This window comes from Piliocolobus tephrosceles, chromosome 5, assembly GCF_002776525.5.
Source record: "Piliocolobus tephrosceles isolate RC106 chromosome 5, ASM277652v3, whole genome shotgun sequence".
In the NCBI taxonomy this organism is placed as follows: Eukaryota; Metazoa; Chordata; class Mammalia; order Primates; family Cercopithecidae; genus Piliocolobus; species Piliocolobus tephrosceles.
Window position 1 is genome coordinate 116,402,161 of NC_045438.1, and position 22,125 is coordinate 116,424,285.

Consider the following 22,125-nt stretch of genomic DNA (forward strand, 5'->3'; position numbering starts at 1 on the left):
TAAAAACAATATAGGTTCATTTGTAGAAAGTTTGGGAAATGTAGAAAAACACAAAGGAATAATAAAATTTGCCTATAACCATGTTTTCTAGTGATTTTTATGTACATCAGTCAAAGCCACCTTTAAGAACAAATTTCAGCTGGGCGCGGTGCCTCACATCTGTAATCCCAGCACTTTGGGAGGCTGAGGTGGGCAGATCACGAGGTCAAGAGATCGAGACCATCCTGGCCAACCAACATGGCGAAACCCCATCTCTACTAAAAATACAAAAATTAGCTGGGCGTAGTGGCGCACGCCTGTAGTCCCAGCTACTCGGGAGGCTGAGGCAGGAGAATCATTTGAATCCGGGAGGCAGAGGTTTCAGTGAGCCAAGATCACGCCACTGCACTCTAGCCAGGGCGACAGAACAAAACTCTGTCTCAAAAATAATAATAATAATACATTTCTAGGCTGAGCACAGTGGCTCACGCCTGTAATCCTAGCACTTTGGGAGGCCAAGACAGGCGGATCACTTGAGGTCAGGAGTTCAAGACCAGCCTGGTCAACATAGTGAAGCCCTGTCTCTACTAAAAGTACAAAAAATTAGCCGGGCATGGTGGCACACACTTGTAATCCCAGCTACTCAGGAGGCTGAGGCAGGAGAATCACTTGAACCTGGAAGGCAGAGGTTGCCATGAGCTGAGATCACACCACTGCACTCTAGCCTGGGTGAAAAAATGATACTCCATCTCAAAAAAAGGGAAAAAGAATAAATTTATAAGCAAGAAAAAAAAGAGAGTTTTAATTGGTATCATGTAAGACACTTGCAGGAAATGCAGTGTCCCTGTTTTTGTTATATTTCATGTTTTTGGTGGCGGGAGGTGAGTGTGGGTGCTTAGAAATGCACATGCTCTTAGTCCAGAGCGGTCTTCCCGTGGCAGAAGCATGTTGGAAACACAGACCGTGGGCCCTACTCCACACCTACTCATTCAGAATCTGCACTTTACAAGATCCCCACCCCCCACCATTCAGTGCTTCCAAGCTGTGCACCTTAAGTTTGTGAAGCATTGGCCCATGCAGCCTCTTTCTCGCCTTTCTCAGGTGGTATTGATTGTCAGGATTTGTATATAACTTTCACACCTACTTGATGTTGGAACTAGCAATAAAAATCCCACCTCCATGGGAGTAAACACCTTTTGCTCAAGCCACAGCCGCACATTCTTTTGGGAAAGCTCTAAATGTGTTACCTTCTAAATCCCCTGAGAGTTGTGGGGTGCTCCAAAGGGAAGTCCAGGAAAGACGGCAACGCTTCCTTTTGCTTCCCTCTCAAAGTCCATTCCAGGGTGAGAGCTGTTGTGTGTGTGGCCCCTTTAGTTACAGTAAATCATTCACCCAGTGAGGGACAAGAGAGATATTCACAGAAGACCTCTTCGAAGCCTGTGGGGGAAAGATCCACAGTCCACTGCACTACCATCCCCAACTCTCTTTCCTGCCTCAAACCATCCCTTTATCCTTTGATCATCCACCAGGGGGCCCCAGGAAGCACAGGCAGGGCGCGCGGATTGATGACAACCCCTAATCAGGAGAGCTGGGATCAAGGACTTGAGCGCCTGGAGGAAGAAAAATAAACGACAGAAGCCAAAACAGTCTTGTCTGTCTGAGTTGCCAGCCACAACCATGTGTGGGCATCGGAGCGTATGTCAGAGTCAGGCCGGCCAGTGCAAAGCCTGCGAAAGAGCTGCTTTGATTAGGTCTTCACTTGAAATTTTAACCAGGCAGATGTTCCCTGGCAGCCATCTGAAACCATCTAGGAGGGGCAGCCTGCGGAGTGGCTGCTTCTAGGTGGAGTCTTATTAGTCTCTCCCTTTGTTTTCATTTTGCAAACTTGATAGCTGTTGCAAAGCCTGTGTGCCCAGGCACCAGCACTCCCTCTGCATCCTGGCATTTGGTCCTGTATCTCTTTGACACCATCAAGTAATGCTGCTGGCGCCCAGTTCTTGCCTGGGCTATTAAGAGTTCATCGGGTGCTGCTCCACTACTGAGCCTGGCTTTTTAAGCTCTTGGAGCCTGATTTGTAAATCCTTCCATGGGAGCCTCTGGGACACCTATGGAGGTCCAGTATTGATGCACAGGAGAAGGATGAAGGATGGATAAGAAGGGCTCTGCCTGACCTTGGGGAACTTACAAAAATCACCCAATTTGTCCCAGAAACCCCCAAATGTTTATAAAGTAAGCAACCATGGTGGTATTTTTCTGTCCGGAGGTTATGGAATGTAAGTGGTTGAAAACGCAGGTCCTGTGTTTGCAGAGACCAGGATTCAGAATCTGGCCTTCCCTGTCACTAGCTGGGTGACCCAGGTTTGCTTTCTGAATTTTTAGTCCTCAATTTGTCCCTTTTTAAAATAGGGATAACAACATTATTGTTATTATTATTATCACATAAAAATGGACCAGTCCATTTAGATTATTCCAGATAACCTAACAAGTCAGTGTTGTAACCCAGAAGGCCTGGGTTTCAGTTCTGGATCTGCTGTGAATTAGTCTTGTGATAGCCTGTGAGCCTCAGTTTCTTCATCTATAAAATCTAGATAACACCATCTGGACTGTTGTTCCTGTTTTAACTAACATTTATCAAATGCTAACTGTGTGGTAGGCATCACTGTAAATGCTTTTCATGTTAAATTCATTGAATCCCCTCATGTCCCTGTTTTGCAGATGAGGAAACTGAGGCACAGAGCCACTGTGCCCAAAGTCAAGCAGCTAGCAACAGATGGAGCTAGGATTCCAACCCAGCCAGCCTGGCCCTAGAGCCTGCTTTCCTGATCTTATTATGAAAAATCAAATGGCATAATGATTATGACACTGCTTTGGGAGTGGGAAGCATTATACAGACATGCTTGTTACTCTTCATCCAAGATGAAGATTGTTACTCTTCATCCAAGTTTCTTGGTGTTTGGTCTTCAGCTGGGATCCTTAACCTCTTCTGGCAGGCACGGAATGGGGAACAGCTTTAGATTTTCCTGAAGGCTTTCATTTAATCACTGGCTGTTATGAGTTGAGGGGAGCTAAGTTTCCAGCATCCTTTTGCCAGTGAATAACAGAAGTGGGACTGGAAATCAGGTTTTCTGACTCTTAGCCTTATGATACTGTTCTCCAGCCTCACCAATCCTCAGAGGCTTATTTCTGGTTGGCACACAGCTCATACTTCCTGTGATTACTTATTTCACAAGATTACATTCTGGTTTTTCTCTCTCTATTTTTTTCTTTTTTTGAGACTTTTGATTGAAATACAGCATACATACAGAAATGTACACAGATCATAAATGGACAGCCCAGTATGTCCACATTGTGTAAGTAGCACCCAGACAAAGAATTAGTGCATTACCAGCACTCCTGGAGCCCTCGAGCCCCTCCCAGCCACAGCCGCCAACAAAGGGACCACTATCCTGACTTCTAACATCACAGATTGGTCTTGCCTGGTTTTGAGCTTGACATAAATGAGATTTCACAGTACTCTTTTGTGTCTGGCTCCTTTTGCTCCACATTATGTTTGTGAGATTTGTCTGTGTTTTGCATATCGAGTAGTTAATTACCACTGTGATAGAGTATTCCATAGTACTGGTCTTCTGAACCAAATCAAGAGGCACACAGAGACAGAAGTGTCCTGAAACACTTCAAGCTGGTCCTTAAAAACAAACAACAACAAAAAAATTAAAGCAATGAAATTGCTCAAACACCAAAAAAATGTAGTTTAATCTTTACAAATTAGATCCAATTTATTGGCCATCTCTTAAAAGTCACTTTCCCAGATCACTCCCCATCCCTCTCTCCTCTCTTTTCCCCTAGATGCCCATAGCCCCATATAGCTGTATCACCCAGCCTGAACAGAGAGTTGGGGGGATGGAGGTTAACTAGCTGTGTTCTACTTGGGTGAACCCACCTTGACCTTAGAATAACTCAGAGCCTGAACTGTCTCCAACTTGGCCAGTAGGGTTTCTGCATCTTCAGCAGCATCACAGCCACCCTCACCCACAGTAAGAGAAAGTACCTCTCGTGTTTGAAACTTGGGAGGTATTCCCCTTGATCCCTATTAAACTGGACTGAGTCTGCCTCAGGATACAGCTTCTGCAGCCCCAGGCGGGTGAGAGGCAGGATGGAGTCTGCAGAAGGGGGCCGGTCCTCTGCTGTAACCCTCCCTCCCTCCCTTTGCAACCACTCTTAGACTCACTCCCACAGCTTTCTCAGGCTCTGGACTTCATTCCCAAGCAAAGCTGGACTGCACCCTCCTTCTCTCATCTTTGCCTTACCAGACCACAATTGGTCCTGATTTCTTCATACTGACAACCTCTCTGGGGTCTCCCTTTTCTAGTAATGATGACCTAATCCCAAGATGCAATTTTAGGGGAGTCCTGATGCAAATCAGCAGGATCGCCTGTCCTGAGCTGCAGTCCATATATGGTATAATCCCTGAACCATGACAGGGATAGTGCTGACTGTAATGCAACACAGCTGATTCACCAGCTGTCCCTCTTTCCCTAAGCTGTGCCTGCCCACTCCAGTTTCCATTAAGATCAGCACTGCACCCTTAACAAAAGGTTAAGATAGCTGAATTGCAGGACTTCCGCCTCCTTTGGGAGGATGCAATTTAGGTTTTACTTCTTTCTAGGCTCCCCACTTCCTGGGAGGCTGTCCTTTCTGGAATGTAATAGAATATTACGACTGGTGCTTTTTCTTCAGTACTTCTCTTGTTGTGGGCGTGGTCAGGAAGAGCGGAGGAGAAAAGACAGTTATAGCTCAGAGGCTTGCTCAAGCCCAGTTGTAGAGGACAGTTTTCAACTGCAAGCAGGCATCGGGCCCCACCCTGACCCTGGGCAGAGTTCAATATTCACAGTCCTTAGTTGGAACTTTGGCTATTCTTTGGTCTCCACCCTCAACTATTTTTCATTTGTTTGGCCTTCTGTTAGGTGTGAGAGATAGAACTAAGAAAGTCTCAGATGTAGGAAAGAATACTGAAATCTGGGTTACCAGCTGCATTCAAAGCTCATAAGTGGAGAATCATGTCCTTCCTATTAGCATCCTTACCACCATTCCGTGTCTATTAAAAGCAAAGTATTATAACAGCCTTCAGCAGTGCTGAGCTGGAGCTGGTTCAAACCAGTTTATGAGTCCAATTGTTAAATTTTTAGGAAATTTGCAAACTGTTAAATGTAATGATTATTAAAGATTAAATTACATAAAATCACTGTTGAATAAATCAGATTTAAAATGAAGGTAATAAAGATACCAATTCATCATTTCTTAATTATTTCCCTACATTTTACTATTAACTGTACCCTTGAGGCTGCTCAGATGAATGATGTCTGTATAGTGGAAACACCCTTTAACGTGTGCTACTGCACATCTCTTCCCTACCCCTTGTTCAGTGACATACATCATGCTAGTAGCTCAGAATCAGTCAGTTGGGAGTATTTACTCCACAGGACTCAGAAAACCTCTGTAAATAAAGGCATCCCCCATGCCCCTCGGAGAGTCAGTTGTTAACCATTTACAAGCATACCACTGACTCTAGTGGTCAATAAATAATCAGACCTGCCCCCGGGGTGCTTATAACGCACTGAGGGAAATAAGTCCTTCAAGTCTTGGGTTGGACACTATCTACCTCTAAAATGCCAAACACAGGAATGAAAGGACATGAGCTTTGAAGTAAGAGACACCTGCCTTAGCATCCCAGTCTGCCACTTTGTATGACCCTGAATAAGTTACCTAATTTTTTTAATCATCTGCAAAATGGGAATAATAGCACCTCCTCACAAGATTGTCACAAGGATTTAGGGGTAAAGATATAAGAGTAGATATAAGAGTCTAGAAAGGGCATTTCTGATTGAAGGACCAGCATGAGAAGTTGAGTAAAAGCATAAAAGTGAAAAGACTAGTCAAAGAATGGCCAGTGGTCTAGTATGCGTGGATATTAAGACAGATCACTTGAGCCCAGGAGTTTGAGACCAGCCTGGGCAATACAGCGAAACCCCATCTCTACGAAAAAAATACCAAGTATGGTGGTGCATACCTGTAGTCCCGGCTACTCGGGAGGCCAAGGCAAGAGAATCGCTTGAGCCTGGGAGGTTGAAGCTGCAGTGAGCCAAGACTGTGTCACTGTACTCCAGCCTGGGTGACAAAGTGAGACTCTGTCTCAAAAAAACAAAAGGAGAGACACCAAAGATATCAAGATGGACAGAGTGTATTATGATGTGACCCTGGAAATGCAGGATTAAACAGTGAAACTGGATGGGTCAGGGCTGGGGAGATGGAGCCACTGTGAAGCCAGTCAGCTTTCCAAGTAATCATGTTTTAAAGGTAGCAAGGTCAGGTATAATTCAGACAATCATCTCAACTAGGAGGTACAATCTACAGGCGGTGTCATGGGCTGGGGAGATCTGTTCATCCAAGACTAATCCACAGCCATAACTGGAAATATAGGGGCCTTGCCTAGCCTCTAAAGAGGGTGCCAGGAGAAACTAGGCAGGAGGCCAGGACCTTAGTTAAACAGGCAAAAGTTTAGGGAGGAGGTGGGTAGTATCAGTACTATAGTAGGACCAAGATACTATTAATAGGTAGGACAAAGAAATTACCAAGTAGTAAATCAAGGTATTGTTGAAATGGACCAAGAATGAAGGTGTTAAATTTTATCTGGGATGACTTAGCTACAAGTAACAGAATACTGGGATGATTTTAGCTACAAGTAACAATATTTAACTAACAGTGGCTTAAGCAATAAAGATAGCAAAGTATCTCTCAAGAAGTCTGGAAGTAGGTGTTCTAGGATTGGCTTGGTGGCTAAACATTGTTATCAAAAGGCCAAGCTCTTTCCACTTTTTCACTTTGATACTCTTACTGCTGTTCTCAGTGTGTCTGCTTTTATTCTTGGTGTTAGGGCCCTATGGTCATTAGATAGCTGCCACAGCTCACACCACCTCAATCAAAGCAGACCTCCTAATGTCTCTCTTCTTAATCAGAGAGCAAAATCCTCCCTGCAAGCCTCAGCAGATTTCTCTCTACATTTCATTGGCAAGGATGGTTTACATACTGTAATAGGCATTATAATGCTGTCAAAGATGTTCAAATTCTGGTCCCCTGGAATCTGTGACTATGTCACCTTACCTGGCAAAAGGGACTTTGCAGATATGATTAAGGGCATGAATCTTGAGAAGGGGAGGCTATGCTGGATTACCAGTGCGCCCCATCTAATCACATTAGCCCAGCGGAGTAAGGGAGACGGCAGTGTGGGAAGAATTTGGGACTGAGATGTAGGAGGCAATGTGTAACAACCGGAGAAATATGTACAAATATAATGTAGTAATAAAAACAAACAAGGGTCACTTGTAACTACTGCTAATAGGAATATATACTCAGGGCAACTTGAATCTATGCCCTTGGAAGGCTATCCTTAAGCTTTAGCCTGAAAAAAAAAAAAACTCTACACTTAATCATTAAAAAACCAAAACAAAGCAGAGAGAGGCTACTAGAAGCTAATAGAGACCCACAGATGACAGCCAGCAAGGAAACAGGGACCTCATTCCTGCAGCTGCAAGGAACTAAAATCAGCCAACACCTGACAGAGCAAGGAAACGGATTCTATCCTCAAGCCTCCAGAAAGGAACACGGCCCTGTGGACACCTTGATTTCAACCCAGTGAGACCTGAACCAAACTTCTGGCCTACATCACTGTAAGAAAATAAATGTGTGTGGTTTTGAGCTAGAGTCGAAGTAATTTGTTACATCAGCAACAGAAAACTAGTACACATACCCACCCTTGAAGGAGCCTAGGGTAGCCATGCTTGACTCAGCCTGATTGGGGAATGTCTCCTGGGATTGGGCAACAGGCGGTGTTCCCTGAGTGTGCTGCCAAGTATCCATAAAATAAAGAATGAGCAGAGTTGAGAACCAACAGGTAAGGAGCACGGTAGTAGGCCTGGGATTCAGCAGGTAAGCTCCAGGACACACAAGCCAGTTGTTTTCAGTCGTCTTCTCTTCTAATTCGTATGGTCATTTTTTTTTTTTTTTTTAATTGAGACAGAGTCTTGCTCTATTACCCAGGCTGGAGTATAATGGCATGATTTTGGCTCATGGCAACCTCCGCCTCCCAGGTTCAAGGGAGACTCCTGCCTCAGCCTCCTGAGTAGCTGGGACTACAGGCGGGCGCCTGCCACAATGCCTGGCTAATTTTTGTATTTTTAGTAGAGACAGGGTTTCACCATGTTGGCCAGGTTGGTCTTGAACTCATGACCTCAAGTGATCCGCCCACCTCGGCCTCTCAAAGTGTTGGGATTACAGGTGTGAGCCACTGTACCTGGCCTGGTATGGTCATTAAACACTTTGAATATCACCCTTGGTTACAACTAGGGAGCTATATAGGTTCCCAGATATCACCCCATTACACTAGGACCCAGTCCTAACTGGGAAAACAAACTCAGTGTATGGGAACACAGGTTCCCAGCTTCCGGCTGAGCTTCTAGAGCTCAAATCTGGAGAATGCTACTTCCAGTATTTCATCAAATCCGAGAGGCCTTCAGTCACGATGCACCATTATTTTACAAATCACTAAGAAAGAAAAAGTGCCACAAAACAATGACAATGATTGTGACATCAATGTTAAATGAGTAAGACGTTAAAATGAGAAAAAGTGCGCATCTTACAATCAACCAAATATGATGATACAAAATTTTTACCAATGGTAAGGGTTAACACTTGACATGCTGCTGGCTCAGTCAAAATTGGTCGGGGAATCGGGGGGATGTGTACTCATGAGTGTCTAGCTAGGGAAGGCAGAGGCCAAGGTGCAAAGGTGAGAGTGTTGCTCCTGGAGCTCCTTGAAGCCAAGCTAAGGGATATGAACTTCCTCTAGCAGGCAGTCACTGAAGGTTTCCTGGCATGACAGTATGATGCTGGTGTCTCTGAGCATATGTTCCCCTGGCATCTGAAACAGTATTTATGACTCCATCTCATATCAAAGCATGAAGGATCACTCCCCTCTTGCCCAAGACAGTTGGAATGGAGCGGTTGTTGAGGTCATCTTTGACTAGCACTGGTCAGTGCATTTATCCCGGTTACAAGTGAGGACACACTCAAAAGACGGCTTCATTTTAGTAAGGAGCTCAGGTTTACTCATCCTGATGTGCAGGGCACATGTGTCCTCTGCGTCCTCAGGTGATGGACAAGCCCTCTGTGCGCCCTCCCCGAGACTTTGCCCTAGGGTCCCCAGAGGCAGCAGGGATTACACTAAAGGCTTATTCTGGACAGAGGAAAAGGTTGCACAGATAGAGTCTTTAGGTGTCACCAAAGATCAATGTTGCCTCTTATTTCTTCCCTTTGCCTAGGGCTGGCCCTGAGTCCAGAAAATTTGAAGAGCTTTCTGAATACTTTTATCATTAGAAAAAAAATGACAGCATCACCATATGAAAAAGGCCCTGAGAAATTTCCTCAAATCCCCTAATTTTTCTGATTAGAAAACAGAGACTTGGGAAATGAATGTGTCTGACCTGAGGTAACCCACCTAGAAACAGCAGAGCCGGGCTGGGATCCAGGTTTCCTGCCATCCCCAGGGCATGCCAGGAAAGGCAGCCGGATGAGTGCAGAAAGCCCCTCCCCAGGCACAGTAGGGATCTCTGTCTCTTGCTAACCTGGGGCCTTGGAAAAGTCACTTAACATCTTTCTTTTTCCTTTTTTTTGAGACGGAGTCTTATTCTTGTTGCCCGGGCTGGAGTGCAGTAGCACAATCTCGGCTCACTGCAACCTCCGCCTCCCAGGTTCAAGCAATTCTCCTGCCTCAGCCTAACAAGTAGCTGAGATTACAGGCACGCACAACCATGCCTGACTGATTTTTGTATTTTTGGAAGAGACAGGGTTTCACCATGTTGGCCAGGCTAGTCTTGAACTACTGACTTCAGGTGATCCACCCGCCTCGGCCTCCCAAAGTGCTAGGATTTACAGGCATGAGTCACCGTGCTGGGCCTTTTTTTTTTTTTTTTTTGAGACAGATTCTTGCTCTGTTGCCCAGGCTGGAGTGCAGCAGTGCAATCTTGGCTTACTGCAACGTCTGCCTCCCAGGTTCAAGCGATTCTTGTGCCTCAGCCTCTGGAGTAGCTGGGTTTACACCACACCCAGCTAATTTTTGTATTTTTAGTGGAGACGGGATTTCACCATGTTGGCCAGGCTGGTCTTGAACTCCTGACCTCAAGTGATCCGCCCGTCTTCCAAAGAGATAGGATTACAGGCATGAACCACAGTGCCCAGCCTTCCGTTTTCTTGGCTATAAAATGGGGCTAGTAATAGTACCTACTACAGAGCCTTGTTGGAAAGATTAAGGCTTAGCCCTTAGACCTGCCAGGGAATAATTGCCCCCACAGAGTTGTCATATTGCTGTTACTGTTTTATGCAATCCCAGGCTGCCTCCATCACCTCGCTCCTGCTATCAAGATGAAGGTCTGCACTTTGAGACTTAGGGACAGAGGCATCTATGGAATTTGCTCCCTTTGCTAATCTGGCAAAGTCAACAAATCATGTCTGTTCAACCCGAGAGGAGCCTCTGGAGATGTTAGGTCACGGCATGGAGCAGTTTCATGTAAGAAGCATAGAGTGCTGGATGGAGGGAGAGTCAACAGCCCAGCTGGGGAGAGGAAGAGGCTTTCTGAGGGCTCTGGGAGGCCAGTTGAGTGTGGAAAGGAAGAGAAAGGGGTGCATGAGCTATGAGGGGGCCTGGGTGAGGGCACTTGGCACGGGGGCAGAGTGTAGAAGGCCAGGAAGGGGGAATGTGATGTGGACATTTGCGTCTAGAAAAAAAGGGGACTCAGTGCCTATGAAAAGAATCATTTTCTGTGGGGCTCAGGAAGGGCCTCTCACAGGAGATTTCCTACATGGGGCTCCAGGCCTTGGCTGTCTTCCCAGGGAAAGGTGGTGTTTGCCATGGGGAACTTGCACACTGCATGGCTTAATTCAGAGACGAATGGTGCCCACTCCTGTCTCTGGCACTGCTAGTCTCCCTGAGCCTTATTCAGCTGGGAACAAACATGCTTTTTCCTTGAACCACACTCTTCAAATGTCTCAATGCAAGACATTGAGGTCAGGGCGGAAGTGGAATAGAGGGGCATGGTAGCTATGAATAATGTTGGAGTAAGGGGAATTGAGAACCATGAGGGAACTATTTCAAAGAAATGGGCCCTTGGCACTGGGCTTTGGTGGGGCCCTGGAACTGCTGGCCAGCCCCAGACCACTGGTCATGCAGACATGGCTGTTCAGCAAAGCTGGACATAGTCCAAGGCAAGGCCCCCTTGGAGAGAAGAATTTCAAAATTAAAAACAAAACCAAATGAAAGCACAATCAACTCCCTCTCCTCTTTTTCCCACCCCTAGTCAAATAGTACAGTCTACACTGTTGAAAAATCACATCTCAGGAACAGCACACACTTTCTGACAGCATCTGCCAAGATTTCCGATGAGGCTGATAGAAACGCATTCCATTTTCATGTTGGATAATGAGTAGATGGGAGTCCTTGCACATCTGTTCAGGCAAGATAATGATAATATTATTACTAGAGGCATTGTGCTGCAAATACAATCTATTTTTTGTCTCTCCCATCCCCTGCTCATATCCCTCTCTTTCCTCTCTTCTCTTCTTACTGTTGTGTATCTCCCTTTTTCTCATGTTTCCTTTCTTGCTCTCACCTTTCCTCTTCTCTTTTCACTTCTGTCCTCACCTAGGTGTCCTGCTCAGCTTGCAGAAACCCATGGGACAAAGTGAGGAATTCCCTTCAAATCAGGAGCAGGATTGCCAAGAAAGCACGGTGGGCAGGGGTTGGCTGCTGAGATCATGACAGAGGGGAGCCTTTGGGTCCTTCCTTGCAGGCTTGGTGATTCCTACTGTAAAGGACCCTCTCCTACTTGTCAGCAAAAGTCCTTCGCCCAGTCAGAGAAACTGCCAGACCTGCCCCATGCCCAACATCATCAGCAAAGAATCAAGGAGACAGCAATGTGACCAGCTAATTCCTGACAAAGGGACAACAGATACAAAGGGTTTAATATTTTTAACATCTAAGAATGTTTTGCATCATAACAGGATACTTCTGGATGCCTAACCAATTTATAAAGAAACACAATTTTAAAACTGTATAAGCACAAAGAATCAGAATGTGGGGTTGAACTTCAGAGTCAAGGAGAGCCCGTCCTCGTGTTTTCCAAATAATTCATTCATTCATGTTTGTCAACAAATATCTACTCAGTACCTACTCTGTGGCAGGCAATGATGGTTACTGTCTCATAGATGGAAAGCTATGATCCCTGCCTTTCAGGGTCTTAAAGTCTACCCCAAGGCAAACTTCTACCAAATCTAAACATAACTTTGGTCCTGAACATCTTTTACTTGGAAGCAGAATCCACTTGGGGCATCTTCACTATGGAATTACCTTGGGTATCAACATAAAGATGGAATGGTACAGATTTCCACACTTTGGTCCATTAATCCATCCACCCAGCCACCTTTCTACACAACCAACCATCCATTCACCCATTCATCCATCTATCTACTATCCACCGATCCACTCATCCATGCATACATCCATCCACCCACACATCCATCACTCATCCATTTACCTATCCATCCATTTATCCTCTGCTCACTCATCCATCATCCTTCCAAGCACATGGTAAGAGTTAATTTATTAGTCCAGCAGGGAGCGGGGCATATCTAACCAATTACTGTGGTAGAGAGTTGTGTAAAGCAGAACACTGGTAGTTGCATGCATTGTCTGTGCCTGATAATTAACAAGCGAATGGTTCCTGAACACTGGGCTGTGATCTGAGAAGCAGAGATGGGATGAATTGCAAGGACTGGTAACAAGGTTCATAGAGAGATGCCTAATTTTAATCAAGATAGTTTCTGAGTTTCTCTGCGGCCTAGGAGACAGCTGCTCAGAGAAGGCAGGCATGGCAGTTGAGTAACAGGAGTTCATGAGTTGTGTTTTGGCTCATGGAAATCTTCTTTCCACAGAGTTCTTTCTATTGAACTTTTCCTCAGTGTGATGGCATACTGCATCCTAACAGTGTCCCTCTGATAATTATTGCTTTCTCTGTGTACATAGAACAACTAAGGGCCAGCACAGTGGCTCACACCTGTAATTCCAGCACTTTGGGAGGCAGAGGTGGGAGGATTGCTTGAGCCCAAGAGTTTGAGACCAGCCTGAGCGACATAGTGAAACCTTGTCTCCACAAAAAAATTTTAAAAATTAGCTGGGCATGGTGGCATGCGCCTGTGGTTCCAGCTACTGGGAAGGCTGAAGTGGGAGGGTCACTTGAGCCTGGGAGGCCAAGGCTGCAGTGAATCGTGATCATGCCACAGCACTCCAGCCTGCGCAACGGAGTGAGACCCCATCTCAAAAAAAAAAAAAAGAAAGAAAAGAAAAACTAAGGAATAAGCATATTTGTCAGCAGCTTAAGTTTCTAATACACTTTTCATCCAAACATGCCTCCCAAATTAGGCCAGGCGTGATGGCTCACACCTGTAATCCCAGCACTTTGGGAAACTGAAGGGGGCGGATCACCTGAGGTCAGGAGTTTGAGATCAGCCTGGCCAACATGGTGAAACCCCAGCTCTACTAAAAATACAAAAATTAGCCAGGCGTCGTGGCACACACCTGTGATCCCAGCTACTCAGGAAGCTGGGACAGGAGAATCACCTGAACCCGGGAGGTAGAGGTTGCAGTGAGCTGAGATCACACCACTGCACTCCAGCCTGGGTGACAGAGTGAGACTCTGTCTCAAAAACAAACAAACAACAACAACAAAAAAACAAAGATGTCTCCCAGATTAGAGGAAAACAGTGCCTGAAATTGTTCCCTTGCTTCCCAAATGTCATATCCCAGTATTTTTCTGGTGGTGGGAATTCTGGCTGAAGTTTACTCATGTCTAGAGTCAAGCTGTGTCCTTTTTTTTTTTAAGTCTGTTTTTAATAATGCTCCCCGCTTGCCATCTGAAAGTCCGGTGGCACATTCATTAGTTGCCTGGAATTGCTCTGTCTCTAGCTGAATGAGAGCTGGAAAGGGGAAACTGGGCGCAGTGGTCAGAGCCCTGGAGCTGTCAGGAGTCCCAGTTCCCACGCCTACTCTGCCACTGAGTCACTAGTGGCCATTGGACAAGGGACTTGGTTTTTCTGAGTTATCGCCTGTCTGCTAAAGGAGAACAGGCATAGGGTTCAGAGGTAGTGCTGGGAGCAACAGACCAGGAGGGAGGGGGGCCTGTTTTCAACCCCGCTCACGAAATCCTTACTAATGGCAGCAAGTTCTGATCCTTCCTATCTTTGCTTCTAAAGTGAGAAAGTGGATCTACAATGTTTAAGGTAGTTTCTTTTATTCTTTTTTTTTTTTTTGAGAGACACAGTCTTGCTCTGTTGCTCAGGGTGGAGTACAGTGGAGCGAGATCGTAGCTCCCTGCAACCTCCATCTCCTGGGTTCAAGCAATTCTCCTGCCTCACCTTCCCAAGTAGCTGGGACTACAGGTGTGCGCCACCACACTCAGCTAGTTTTTGTATTTTTAGTAGAGACAGGGTTTCACTTATATGTGGGACAGGCCGGTCTCAAACCTCAGGTGATCTACCTGTCTCAGCCTCCCAAAATGCTGGGATTACAGGCATAAGCCACCGCGCCCAGCCCTAAGGTAGTTTCTAATACTGCAAATCTTAATTGCATTCACTCTTATATTTAGCATATTTGATGCCAGGAGGAGATATTTTTTCTTAATTTTTTTTTTTTTTTTGGTAGAGATGGGGGGGTCTCCCTATGTTGCCCAGGTGATTCTCAAACTCCTGGGCTCAAGTGACCCTCCTGCCTTGGCCTTCCAAAGTGCTGGGATTACAGGCATAAGCCAACATGCCCAGCCCTGGAGCAGATCATTTTTAACCCCCTGCTCTTCTCAATGAAAATGAAAAGAATGACACACACACACACACTGCATGCCATGAAACAAATGATAGTATTGGCATTATGCCCTCTATTTCACTAGCTTAAGTTTTAAACACAAATAAAAGGTTCAAGTGGTCACGCAGAATGACAGAATTAAAGTAACCAGTCCTGTTTCTTTGTCTTTACAATCACCATGCTATCACCGTTTGAAATTTTTAGTTTAAACACAAGAATCTGTAGTACCAGATTGGAGAAGTGAACTGTGTCCCAAACAAACTCAGATGATTCCAATAAGGTATGAACAAATATGTGTACCTGACACTGCACACATCAGGGGCTGATTGGGTACATGAGTTTCTAGGATTAACTTGCATGTAGAATGCAATGTTTAATTTTTTTTTTAGTTTTTTGAGATAGGGTCTCACTTTGTCACCCGGACTGGAGTGCAGAGGTACAGTGATGGCTCACTGTAGCCTCAACCACCTGGATCAAGCTATCCTCCTGCCTCAGCGCCCCCCCTCCCCCAGGAGATGGAACTACAGGTGCATGCCATCATGCTTGGTTAATTTTTTTTTTTTTTCCAGTAGAGATGAGGTCTTGCTATATTGCCCAGGCTGGTCTTGAAATCTTGAGCTCAAGCAATCCTCTGTCCTTGGCCTCCCAAAGTGCTGGGATTGCAGGCATGAGTCACTGCACCCAGCCTGCAAAGTTCATTAAAAGATAAATAATAAAAATATGCTAAGTTGAAATTTACATATATATTATTAAGATTCTAAACAGCAATTGTTTAGAACTTAGACCGAAAGATTTGGAGGAGGGGAGGAAGTATTTTATTCCTAAAATTGTTTAGCATGTGCAACACATGGTGATAATAAAAAAGCAGATCGATTTTCAGTCAATTTTAACATTAAATCTTTTATTTTGAAATATTTTTAGGTTTACAGGAGAGTTACAGAAATAGTAGAGAGATTTCCCACATATCTTTCATCCAGCTTACATAACCATGGTACATTTATCAAAACAGAAATTAACATTGGTACAATACTATTAACCAAACTACAGACATTATTTGAATTTTATCAGTTTTTCCACTAATACCTTTTTTCTCTTCCAGGGCTAAGTCCAGGATAGTACATTGCATTTAGAGCTGTATCACTGCTTTAAAATTCTTCCCAAATTCACGATCCCTCATTGCCTGCCCTGGGGGCTGACCGCTTCCAGCTCCCCTACTCCACTTGCCTTGATATACCCCTGATTCCACTAAATTTTTGTGGTATTGGGAGTAAGAAGATCTAATGGTCTCAAGGTAGCAATGGTGTGTTAAAATTTTTTTAAAAAATAAAAACAAAATAAAAGAAGATCTAATGGTTGTGAAGTCTCATCCTTTGGTGAAAGCTGCTGTTGAGCCTGATACAATATATTCAACTGCCAGAGCACAGACACTTCTACTTTGTCTAGCTGGAGATTCTTTAGCCAGGTACTCCTTGACAGTGACTGTTAGGTAAATGACATTTACAAGGTTTAAGTGCTGAGTGCACAGAAATCAGAAAGCAAGGCTTGTTTTAGGCAAATGTGCCACATATCTTGTAAGGTAAAGATTTAGATAAAAATATAACTGGTGAAATGCTCTGAAAAAAAATCCTGGCATAGACACTCTGGATGCCTGTTCCACATAAATTCTCCATTTTTCTTTTCATCAGAGTTCTTGTTCTATTCAGGTAAAAGGTAGTCAGGCTCTTCAAAGGAGGCTGGACTTTTTCTCAGCGTCTCTGAGGATGCATTCTTGGTAAAGTTAATCTAATTGCATCAATACCATTCACTTTGCCAATGATTGGTTTAGAAATGGGCATGGGATACAATCTGGTCAATAAGGCATGAGGAGAAGTCTGAGGTTTCTAGGAAAGTTTTCCTCACTCTTCAAAAGTCCCTTTCCTTCTTGTCTGAATTTTGGGTCTTATTGTTTGAATTATTCTGTGCTAAAGGATAGAATACCTGGAGCTGTTGCAGCCACTTTGCAACCATGAGGGGTAAGCCTGTGACAAAAGCAAACAAGTTTCAAAGTGGGTGGATAGTGAGATCCTGGTCTTTGATGCATTACTTATCCCTAGGATTGAACTAACTCTGGGCTTCTTGTTATGTGAGAAAATAAATTTTCCACTTTGGGGAAAGGACAGCTACTGGAAAGAATTCATCAACACAAAAGCATGCTGTGCTCCATGTAGATAAGTTTGGGGATAGTGGTCATTCTTACACAGCCCACAGCAACAGCATCTCTCATTCAATCATGCATTCAACCAATATCTGATGAGAACATAAGATGTGGGACTCTTGTGCTTTACGCTCTTGGACTATGACAGTACTCCATGGCAGGATTTATGCCTTGAAGGATTGCACCATGTAATGAGGGGTAAAACTTATAGACAAACATACCGATTGCAGAAGGACCTGGTCCTAGCTGATAGCTACGCACAAATTGCTGTGTCGATGCCCCCAGACTAATGCCATGAAGCTTAGTGATAGAAGAGGTGCACACTCTTTATCTTGAAAGATGGTTAACATTGAGAGGTGAACAAAAACACACAGACATAGGGATTGGAAACCATAAGTTCTGTTTTGTAAAGAGGGAGTAATCTAATTTAGTTAAGAGTTGAGGCCGGTTGCAGTGGCCCATGCCTGTAATCCCAGCACTTTGGGAGGCTACGGTGGGCAGATCCCTTGATGCCAGGAGTTCAAGACCAGCCTGACCAACGTGGCAAAACCCTATCTCTACTAGAATACAAAAATTAGCCAGGCATGGTGGCACATGCCTGTAATCCCAGGTACTTTTGGGAGACTTGAACCCAGGAGGCAGAGGTTGCAGTGAGCCAAGATCATGCCACTGCACTCCAGCCTGGGTGACACAGCGAGGCTCTGTCTCAAAAAAAAAAAAAAAAAATTGATACAGCCGAATTGTCGGCAGCCATGACTAGATAGGTAGAGAGGGAGAGGTAGTGCCTGCCTGACAGTGCTGTGCTTTAGGAAGCCTGAGTGGGCTGAAGTATGGTCCAGCAAAGGGAACCCTGTGCTGAGAGCCTGACTGATTGGTCTGAGTCCAGCTTCAGCTACCTACTCATTATGTGGCCCTTGGTCAGTCACGTCTCAGAACAGCTACAACAAAGGGCTGGTAATAACTGTCTTACCTCCTTCACAGGGTGACTGGAAAGTGCAATACAAATATAAGGGGTTGTTATTTCCTCCACATCCAGATGGAACTGTATTCACCCATTTTTAGGTCCCTGATCCTTGTCAGGAGAGTTTCCCCTTTTGTTCCTATTGCTGGAGCCACCCTCCGGTCTCCTCCTCGGTTTTATCACTGATCTCCCGTATCTCAAGTATTTTCAGTATTTCCCTCTCTCCTGGTTTTTCCTCTCTGTCTCCAAATATGTTCCCATCTCAAAAATGAAATATAATTTAAAGATCCTTCCTTAGATCTTCCATAGCCCTCAAAACACCATCCATTTCTCTTTTTCTCACATTTTTTTTTACAAATAGACCTTTTTACCCACCTCCTTTTCTCAACTTCTACCTACTGTTAAGCCCACTCCAATGTTCAATTAAGTGGTCTCTAAAAGCCAGGATGGCTGAATCTAGGGGCTTCATCTCATTCGTGTTCTGCCTGATTCAACCCATCCTTAATGAAATTCTTATGTCGTGGCTTCCTCTACGCCACCCTTTCCTTTTCCTCATCTTCCCCCATTCTGAGTGTCGGGGTTCACCAGGATTCTGCTGACCTCAGACTTTTTCTCATTCTCTCAGGAACACTCATGTAACCTGATGACTTCAACAGTCCTACTGAAGATGAACTGAAAATACTTTAGTTGTGATTTTCCCTCCCCAAATTCAATCCAACAGTTTCCAACTGAGCTGTCAAAGTGTTCCATGGCTCCTCAACCTCAGCTTGTTCAAAGTGGAGGCCATCTTCTTCTCCTCCCTTAAACATGCTCTTTATCTGCTATTCCAAATGAATTTTTTAATGGTCCCACCATCATTTCTATCATCCCAGATGCAAGTTCTGACTCATTCAACACCCTTTTATTCTTATTGCTACTGTTCTTTGAGAAGTGCTAGCCAGACACAGTGGATCATGCCTGTAATCCCAGTACTTTGGGAGGTAGAGGCAGGAGGATCACTTGAGCCCAGGAGTTCGAGACCAGCCTAGGCAACATAGGGAGACCCTGTCTCTAAAAAAAAATAAAAAATAAAAATTAGCCAGGCATGGTGGTGTGCACTTGTAGTTGCAGCTACTCGGAAGTTGAGGCAGGAAGACCACTTAAGCCCATCCAGCCTGGGTGACAGAGACCCTGTCTCAAAAAAAAGGAGAGAAGTGTTCATTACTTTACTGGACTGTTATAATAGTTTCCAAAGTGGTCTTCCTGTTTAAATCAGGATGGTCTTCCATACTCCTGATAGTTCTTCCCTAAAGACAGATCTGGTCATGCTTAAAAGCTTTCCATTTCTTGCCGGGCGCAATGGCTCACGCCTGTAATCCCAGCACTTTGGGAAGCTGAGGCAAGCTGATCACCTGAGGTCGGGAGTTCAAGACCAGCCCGACCAACATGGAGAAACTCCGTCTCTACTAAAAATACAAAATTAGCCAGGCGTGGTGGCACATGCCTGTAATCCCAGCTACTCCGGAGACTGAGGCAGGAGAATTGCTTAAACCCGGGAGGCGGAGGTTGCAGTGAGCTGAGATGCTGCCATTGCACTGCAGGCTGGGCAACAAGGGCGAAACTCCATCTCAAAAACAAACAAACGAAAAACACCAACTTTCCATTCCTTCCCATTGTTTGAAGAATAAAGTCACAATTCTTTATCACAGTATGCAAAACCTGCCACAATCCAGCTCTGTCTTAACTCTCCAAATTCATCTACCACACCCTTTCTGCATTCTCTGACAGTACAATCTGTCAGGTAAAGGCCCAGACCAAATGACCTCCTCCCTACACCCCCAGAAAGAATTAAGTTACCTTTTGCTTGTACTCAGAGTGTGCATATTTCAGGTTGTTCTTAGAGTCACCAGCATCACACTGAATTGTAATGATGTCTTAGTCTATTCTAAAAGATTGTAAGCTTAGCAGTATTAGCTACCTCTTGCTGTATAAGAACTTACAATAAAATTTAGTGGTTTAAAATAGCAAATATTTATTCTCTTCCAGGTGCAGTGGGTCAGGAATTCAGGAGTGGCTTACCTGGCTAGTTCTGGCTCAGGGTCTCTCATGAGGTTGTAGCCAAGAGATTAGCAGCGGCTGATGTCATCTGAAGGCTTGACTGGGGCTGGAAAATCTGCTTCCAAGGTGGCACACTCATGCCTGGCAAGTCAGTGATGGTTGTTGGCAGGAGGCCTCAGCCATATGGAGGATATGCCTCCACAGGACTATGAGTATCCTCACAAAGTGGCAGCTGGTTCCCTCCAGAGGGAGTGACCTGAGAGAAAGAAAGCAGAAATCCCTAAATGCCTCTTCTGGCCTAGTCTTGGAAGTCACATACCATCACTTAGGCTACATTCTATCTGTTAGGAGCCAGTAAGTCCAGCCCACACTCAAGGGGAGGGGAACGAATTGCCTCTTTTTGACAGGAGGAATGTTGAAAAACTCGAGGACATACACTCATATGCCATGTAATGATGTTCTGGTCAAACAACATATATAACAGTTGTTCCACAAGATTGCAATAGAGCTGAAAATTTCCTATCACCTAGTGATGTCATAGCCACTGTAACACTGTAGCGCAATGCATTAACCACGTGTTTCTGGTGATGCTAGTATAAACAAACCTACTGTGCTGTCTATAGTATAGTAGTGTAGTGTAGTGTAGTGTAGTGTAGTGTAGTGTAGTGTAGTGTAGCAAAAGGCCGGGCGCAGTGGCCTGTAATCTCAGCAATTTGGGAGGCCCAGACAGGCAGATCACTGAAGGTCAGGAGTTCGACACTAGCCTGGCTAAACATGGTGAAACCTTGTCTCTAGCAAAAATACAAAAATTAGCAGGGGCAGGTGGAGGGCACCTGTAATCTCAGCTACTAGGGAGGCTGAAGCAGGAGAATTGCTTGAACCTGGAAGGAGGAGGTTCCAGTGAGCCAGACGGCGTCACTGCACTCCAGCTTGGGCAATAGAGAATCCATCTCAAAAAACGGCGGATCACTTGCGGTCCTGAGTTTGAGACCAGCCTGGCCAACATGGTGAAACCCTCATCTCTACTAAAAAATACGAAAATTAGCCAGGTGTGGTGGCACACACCTGTAGTTCCAGGTACAGGCTGAGGTACCAGAATCGCTTGAAGCTGGGAGGCAGAGGTTGCAGTGAGCCAGGATCTCGCCACTGCACTCCTGCCTGGGAGACAGAGTTAAGACTCTGTCTCAAAATAATAATAATAATAATGATAATAATAATAATAATAATAATAATAGCAGTGGGGGTAACTGTTAAATTCAACCATCTGAACCTATAAATAAACCAATTGTATAAAGTTCAACCTCACAGATGTGGCCATACGTTGAAAATTTGAACACATCTTCGCAGCTGGAAAATCGAGGTGCTTCAGAGTTCTTGATCTTTCTGTTCCTCACAATACGAAGGTTCAACTTTGAGAAAGGTCAGTCTTGAAGTTAAATGAGGTTTAGTCCAATCTAGGCACTACTTTTTCATTTCCTTGAGAGTCAGATAAGGGAATTACAGACCCAAGACTGTATGCTAAGTAAGGGGGAGTGCAAATTGAGGAAGTAAAATTTCTCTAGGAACTCCATCCTGTCTCAATTACATTCCACCCCGTGCCACTTTTAAAAAATCATATTTACTTAGAAGTGAAATAACTGTGGACCTAATAAAAAATGGAATAGGAATTAGTTTTTTGTTCATTACGTATTTCTGCACATCTAGAAAATAACTCCTTCATTACTGGTAGGATTAAATCCAATATTTGGGAATATAAATTAATTTATTAAAAACACCTTTTGTCCTTCCAGGAGTACTTTTAAGACTTAATATTAAATAGAAACTTTCAATGAGAAAGTGCCTTCCTTTTTTGCTTCTTCTGTGTTTATTCTTCCACTTCTTCTGATTAATATGTAAGGCAGACTTTCGGTGAGATGTGTGTAGCTAATTAATGGTGGCGTGAGGTTCCCAAAAGTTACTGGGCAAAACTGCAATCATCCACCGTCTCCCCGCACT